The sequence below is a fragment of the Chrysemys picta genome, chromosome 13, assembly GCF_011386835.1.
Source record: "Chrysemys picta bellii isolate R12L10 chromosome 13, ASM1138683v2, whole genome shotgun sequence".
Classification (NCBI taxonomy): domain Eukaryota; kingdom Metazoa; phylum Chordata; order Testudines; family Emydidae; genus Chrysemys; species Chrysemys picta.
Genome location: NC_088803.1, coordinates 15,037,079 through 15,043,624, shown reverse-complemented (window position 1 = coordinate 15,043,624; position 6,546 = coordinate 15,037,079).

Sequence of the window (6,546 nt, the reverse complement as noted above, 5' to 3'; positions counted from 1 at the left end):
GATCTTAAAACAAGGAGAAAATAACCATTCCCCTCCTTCCTCTCACCAACTCCTGGTGAATCAAGATCCAAACCCCTTGGATCTTAAGACAAGGAGAAATTAACCATTCCCCTCCTTCCTCTCACCAACTCCTGGTGAATCAAGATCCAAACCCCTTGGATCTTAAAACAAGGAAAAATCAATCAGGTTCTTAAAAAGAAGGTTTTTAATTAAAGAAAAAGGTAAAAGTCATCTCTGTAAAATCAGTATGGAAATTAACCTTACAGGGTAATCAAACTTAAAGAGCTCAGAGGACTCCCCTCTAGTCTCAGGTTCAAAGTACAGCAAACAATGATAAACACTCTAGTAAAAGGTACATTTACAAGTTGAGAAAACAAAGGAAAACTAACACGCCTTGCCTGGCTATTTACTTACAAGTTTGAAATAGGAGAGACTTGTTTAGAAAGATGTGGAGAACCTGGATTGATGTCTGGTCCCTCTCAGTCCCGAGAATGAACACCCTCTCAAACAAAGAACACAAACAAAAGCCTTCCCCCCCCCAAGATTTGAAAGTATCTTGTCCCCTTATTGGTCCTTTAGGTCAGATGCCAGCCAGGTTACCTGAGCTTCTTAACCCTTTACAGGGAAAAGGATTTTGGAGTCTCTGGCCAGGAGGGATTTATAGTACTGTACACAGGACAGCTATTACCCTTCCCTTTATAGTTATGACACAACCCCCAAATCACAGATAGTGTTGGATGTTCGGTTCCACACTGGCTGTGATTTCTTCCTGGAATTCTAGGAGAAAACAGAATTAATAAGACACATGTACCTTTAGACATATTACTGATTATATAAAAAACTAACAATATGTTTCATTCCAAGAACAATTGTTAACCAGTTAACTCTGGGAAACTTTCCCGGGAGAGTGCATCAGCCACTTTGTTAGAAGCTCCCGAAATGTGTTGTATTTCAAAATCAAAATCTTGGAGAGCTAAACTCCACCCAAGAAGTTTTTTGTTATTTCCTTTGGCGGTATGATGCCACTGTAGCTCAGCATGGTCTGTTTGTAGTTGGAAACGCCGTCCCCAAACATATGGGCGTAGCTTTTCCAGCGCGTACACAATGGCTGATTGACCAATGGCTTTCCCTCTCAGACAGTTTCTTACTGAGAAATACGACAGGATGGAATTCTTGATCCGGTCCTTCCTGCCTTAAAACTGCTCCCACACCTCGCTCGGACGCATCTGTGGTTACTAGGAATGGTTTGTCAAAGTCTGGGGCCCTTAGCACAGGGTCAGACATGAGTGTTACCTTAAGCTGGTTAAAGGCCTTTTGACACTCATCAGTCCACTGAACTGCATTTGGCTGTTTCTTTCTGGTTAGGTCTGTCAGCGGGGCGGCGATTTGGCTGTAGTGGGGTACAAATTGCCTATAATATCCAGCCAAGCCTAAGAAGGATTGGACCTGTTTCTTAGACTTTGGAACAGGCCACTTTTGGATAGCATCCACTTTGGCCTGTAGGGGATTTATAGTTCCTCGACCCACCTGGTGCCCCAGGTAAGTCACTCTGTTTTGGCCTATTTGACACTTTTTAGCCTTAACAGTTAGTCCTGCCTGCTGGATACGCTCGAAAACTTTTTCCAGGTGCTCCATGTGCTCTGCCCATGAATCAGAAAAAATGGCCACATCATCGAGGTAGGCAACTGCAGATTCTCCCAATCCTGCTAGGAGACCATCTACAAGTCTTTGGAAGGTGGCGGGTGCATTTCGCAACCCGAAAGGGAGTACATTGAATTCATACACCCCTGCCTGGGTGACGAAGGCTGAGCTTTCCTTAGCGGGTTCATCTAGTGGTACTTGCCAGTACCCCTTGGTTAAGTCTAAAGTAGAGATGAATTGGGCATGTCCCAATTTCTCCAATAGCTCATCTGTGCATGGCATTGGATAGTTGTTAGGACGAGTTACAGCATTTAGCTTACGGTAGTCCACGCAAAAGCGTATTTTCCCATCTGGTTTGGGAACTAGAACCACTGGAGATGCCCATGCACTATTAGAAGGGCGGATTATACCCATCTGTAGCATGTCCTGGATCTTCCTTTGTATAGCAGTTTGGGCATGAGGTGACTCCCGGTAGGGTGGGGTTCTAATTGGGTGAGCATTACCTGTGTCAATGAAGTGGTATGCCCGTTCGGTCCATCCTGGAGTGGCTGAGAAAATTGGTGCAAAGCTTGTGCACAGCTCCTTGATCTGCTGTCGCTGCAGACGTCCAAGGGTCGTGGAGAGGTTCACCTCTTCCACGCCACCATCCTTTTTTCCTTCGTAGTAGACACCTTCAGGCCACTCCGTGTCATCTGTTTCCTGGGCTGTAAACTGGCAAACGTTTAATTCTCTCGAATAAAAGGGCTTAAGAGAATTAACATGGTATACCTTAGGCTTTATGTTGGAGGTGGGGGAGGCTATGAGATAGTTAACAGCTCCTAGGCACTCCTGGACCGTGAATGGTCCTTCCCACGACGCTTCCATTTTATGGGCCTGGAGCGCCTTTAAGACCATGACTTGGTCTCCTACTTTGAAGGACCGTTCTCTGGAATGTTTATCATACCAGGCCTTTTGCTCTTCCTGAGCATCCTTTAGGTTTTCTTTAGCAAGGGCTAAAGAATGTCGGAGGGTGTTTTGTAGGTTGCTTACAAAGTCTAGAATGTTAGTTCCTGGAGTAGGCATAAACCCCTCCCATTGCTGCTTCACCAACTGTAATGGCCCCTTAACTTCACGGCCATACACAAGTTCAAATGGTGAAAACCCTAAACTGGGATGTGGTACAGCCCTGTAGGCAAAAAGCAACTGCTGCAACACTAGGTCCCAATCATTGGAGTGTTCATTTACAAATTTACGTATCATGGCCCCCAAAGTTCCATTAAACCTCTCCACCAGGCCATTGGTTTCATGATGGTAAGGGGTGGCAACCAAGTGATTCACCCCGTGAGCTTCCCACAGGTTTTCCATGGTCCCTGCCAGGAAATTAGTTCCCGAATCTGTAAGGATGTCGGAGGGCCAACCTACCCTGGCAAAAATGTCTATTAATGCCTGGCACACACTTTTAGCCCTGGTGTTGCTTAAGGGTACTGCTTCCGGCCATCGGGTAGCAAAATCCATGAAAGTCAGTACGTACTGCTTTCCTCTGGGTGTCTTCTTTGGGAAAGGACCCAGAATATCCACAGCTACGCGCTGAAATGGGACCTCAATTATGGGTAGTGGCTGCAGAGGGGCTTTAACCTGGTCTTGGGGCTTTCCCACTCGTTGGCACACCTCACAAGACCGGACATAATTAGCAACGTCCTTGCCCATTCCCTCCCAGTGGAAGGACTTCCCCAACCGGTCCTTGGTTCTGTTCACCCCAGAATGGCCACTGGGATGATCATGGGCTAAGCTCAAGAGCTTTACCCGATACTTAATGGGAACTACCAACTGTCTTTGAGGATGCCAGTCTTCCTGGTGCCCACCAGAAAGAGTCTCCTTGTATAAAAGTCCTTGTTCTACAACAAACCGGGATCGGTTAGAAGAGCTGAGAGGCGGTGGGGTGCTCCCAAGCTTTCTGAAGGCTGTCATCTGCTTCCTGCTCGGCCTGGAACTGTTCCCTTGATGCTGGAGACATCAGTTCCTCCTTGGACTGTGGACTGGGGATTGGTCCCTCTGGAAGCGATGCAGGTGCTGGGGCTGTTTCCATTGACTGTGAACCGCTGTCCGCTGGTGCACTATGTGGTATTTCAGGCTCTGGCTGAGCCTCTTGGGTAGGGTTATCTGCTGCTTCTGCCAGTTCAGGCTCGCTGGTGCGCTCTGGCGTTGGAGTTGTAGACGGGTTTGCAAGCGCTGGACTCAGGGCTGGCAATGGTTCTGGTGCTGGTTGCGTTGCCAGTTCCGGTTCTGGGACTGGCTTTGGCTGGGTCTCTGGGATTGGATCCACTACGGTTGTTGCAGTCGTTGGCAGGGGATCCGGTTCCACCACCTTTGTTTGGGTCTCTGGTAACACAGACGGGGCCCTGGTGGACAGCTCAGGAACAGGGATGGGGGTGAAAGCTTGCTTAGCCTGGCTGCGGGTGACTATTCCCACCCTCTTGGCTAGCTTCACATGGTTGGCCAAATCTTCCCCCAGCAGCATGGGAATGGGATAATTGTCATAGACTGCAAAAGTCCACATTCCTGACCAGCCCTTGTACTGGACATGCAACGTGGCTGTAGGCAAGGTTACAGACTGTGACACGAAGGGTTGAATTGTCACTGTAGCCTCTGGGTTGATGAGTTTGGGGTCCACTAGGGATTGGTGGATAGTTGACACTTGAGCCCCACTGTCCCTCCAAGCGGTAACCTTCTTTCCGCCCACTCTCAAGGTTTCCCTTCGCTCCGAGGGTATGAGAGAGGCATCTGGGTTTGGGGAGCTTTGGTGTGACTGGGGTGTAATGAACAGTAATCGGTTGGGGTTCTTGGGGCAGTGAGCCTTTATATGTCCCAGTTCATTACATTTAAAACATCGCCCTGCTAAGGTATCACCGGGACGATGTTGGTTGGTGGAGACTGGTGTGGTGGGGTGAGAAGGCGTCTGGGGTTTCCCTTGGGATGTGGGTGGGGCCTTGGGTTGTCCCCGGGGGTAAGGTTTTGTTTCGGCTTGCCCCTTCTGATATTCGCTCCAACTGCTACTAGTTTTTTTCTTTTCTGCCACCTCCACCCATTGGGCTCCAATCTCCCCCCCTCAGTTACAGTTTTGGGCTTCCTATCTAGGATGTTCCTTTCTGTTTCCTCAGGAACACCCTCTAAAAACTGCTCCATTTTTACTAGGGAAAGCAGATCTTCCATAGATTGAACATTTGCTCCTGATACCCAGGCATCACAATTTTTGTCAATGTGGTAGGCATGACGGGTAAATGACACATCGGGTTTCCACTTTAGGGCTCTGAACCGCCGACGGGCATGCTCGGGTGTTAGCCCCATTCTGAGTCTGGCCTTGTTTTTAAAAAGTTCATAACTGTTCATGTGTTCCTTAGGCATGTCAGCCGCCACCTCTGCTAAGGGTCCACTGAGCTGCGGCCTCAGCTCTGCCATGTACTGGTCTGCAGCGATGCTGTATCCAAGGCAGGCCCTTTCAAAATTTTCTAAGAAGGCCTCAGTATCATCGCCTACCTTGTAGGTGGGGAATTTTCTGGGATGGGTAGTGGTACCTGGAGCGGGGTTGTTAGCATTGGCTGGTGCATCCTGCTTAGCCTTTGCTACTTCCAGTTCATGCTTCCTTTCTTTTTCTCTCTCCTCCATCTCTTTTTCTTTCAGCTCCATCTCTCTCGTGGGCCTCCTCTTTGGCTTTTTCTTCTCTTTCTCTCTGCTCTGTCTCGAGTTTTGTTATTCTGAAGCACATGGATTTGACCCTTATTGTAAGGTATTCTCTGCAGGCCAATAAATAATGTAATTTCCTGCAGTCACGGTGAGATTAAAATGCATATCTAGCAAAGTGAACAGGAGTATTTGTGGCACCTTAGAGACTAACAAATTTATTAGAGCATAAGCTTTCATGGACTACAGCCCACTTCTAAATCTAGCAAAGTGGTGGCCTTAACATATACACAGCTATCATTAGCTTGGAACAGTAACTATCTTGTCAGGGTAGGTCCTTGTCCCATATCTTCCCAATAAACTTTGTTGAAGATTGTGACAACTTCCCCTTGCTTCAATTTCCTTACACACTAAAGCTGTGGGGGTTCCAAGGGCCAAAATGTCCACTGATTCCCTAGTCCAATCCAAATATCAGGTGTTATTCCAGGAGCACTAACAACAAATCGGCTAGGCGTTACCAGGGAGTCTAATCTCCCAAATATCATGGTGAATCCTCCTCCCCATGGACCCGGCAGGATTCGATATGTGGGAGCCCACACCCCTCCTACCGGCCCATATGCTTAGAAGGAGCACTATGAGTAGTTGCACATACATCCTGAAAATCTCCAAGTATGTCTCCACGGTCACAAATCAGATGGCACTCCTGAAGTACTGTAAGGGCAGTAAGCCACGCCTGATGCTTGAGATCACTCCCAATGGCCATTAGCTGGTCATTCAGGAAATCCTGAATCTCCAAACATGCTAGATCCCACTGCAATTCCTTTCCTGCCCTCAATGATTTTTAATACTATCTCTGTCAACAGTTCCTGGGTCATTGAACTAAGGGCAGAAATATGTAATTCACCAACTTCAGCTTGCACCTGGGTCAGCTGTGCTCCAGTAATAAGATCAGTGGCCTTTTCTAGTTGCCCTAATTTCTTATCATGTTGTTGGCCCTTAAGAATATTCCAAATTGCTGCTGCACTATTTGCACCATACCATAAGTGTCCCGCTAAATCTCTTTACTCTCTAGAGGAGACCTGTGCCCTTTGCTCTGCTAACCAAATAGCAGCCCCCTTTGAGCAATTTGGATACATGAAAGTGATTTGAAAGCTGGAGAGGGGCAGGGTAAATTATACAGACCCTAGTGAGGCATTAATTATTGTTATTCGATGTCCTAGTACATCTCTCTCGGGGATAGCATTTTAC